Below are 1,170 nucleotides of genomic sequence, written 5' to 3' on the forward strand. Positions count from 1 at the left end.
CCACATCTATAAGTGCTCTGGCTGTGGCTAAGAATGGCCTTCCCAGAATAATGGGGTAAATAGGGTTCTCATCCATTTCCAGGACAACAAAGTCTGTGGGGACGAAGTAGTTTCCAACCTTCACTAGCACATTCTCAACCACTCCTATTGCCTGTTTTTGAGTTTTGTCAGCCAACTTAATGATTACATCTGTGGGTGTTAGCTCATTAATTTGAAGCTTTTTCATGAGGGATAGAAGCATTAAGTTGATGCTCGCTCCCAGGTCACAGAGTCCTTTATCAATCATTATTTTTCCTATGGCACAGGGAATATGAAAGCTCCCTGGATCCTTCCTCTTTGTGGGTGGCCCTGGTTGAATGAGAGCACTACAATCCATATTCATCTTTATTGTTTGTCCACCTTTCAATGAACTCTTTCTGGCTAATAGCTCCTTTATATACTTTATGTAGAAAGGCATTTGCTGGAGGGATTTAATAAATGGTATATTTACATCAAGAGATGCAAACATGTCGAGGAATCTTGAATACATTCTCCCTGCTACACCACCTTTAAGCCTTTGGGGAAAGGGTGCATATGGGTTAAGTGTCTCCTTCTTCTTCAGCTCTTCCTTGAGTGTAGGTTGAGGTGCATGGCTCCTTTCTTCCTGGTTTTCCTTTTGATTGTCTTGGAGGTGTTCTACTTCATTCATACTCCTCTCATCACTTGTGGTGATCATCTTACACTCTTTCCACCTTACTTTCTTTGTTTCTCCTCTTGGGTTCTTCTCTGTGTCACTAGGAAATCCATCAGTGGGTTTGGAAATTTGTTAAGATAGATACCCTACTTGGGACTTTAGTCTCTTGATGTTTTCTCCTTGGTTTTTGATATTGGCTTGCACTTCTTCCTTGAACACCTTGTTGTCTTGGACTTCTCTACATAAATCTTCAAGTAGAGTCTCAATTTTTGAAAGTCTATCCTCTGTTAGTGATTGTGGGTTGAGATTAAGTGGTTGAGAAGGGTGGTTAGGTGGTTGTTGATAGGGTCTCTGTGAGGTATGTTGGTGAGTTGCATTACTGGTGAGTTGCATTACTGTTGATTTCCCCAACCAAAGTTGGGGTGATTTCTCCATCCAGAGTTGTAGGTTTTGGAGTATGGGTCATGGATTTGTCTAGGTGAATTTCCAACATATTT

Source organism: Arachis hypogaea, chromosome 1, assembly GCF_003086295.3.
Source record: "Arachis hypogaea cultivar Tifrunner chromosome 1, arahy.Tifrunner.gnm2.J5K5, whole genome shotgun sequence".
In the NCBI taxonomy this organism is placed as follows: domain Eukaryota; kingdom Viridiplantae; phylum Streptophyta; class Magnoliopsida; order Fabales; family Fabaceae; genus Arachis; species Arachis hypogaea.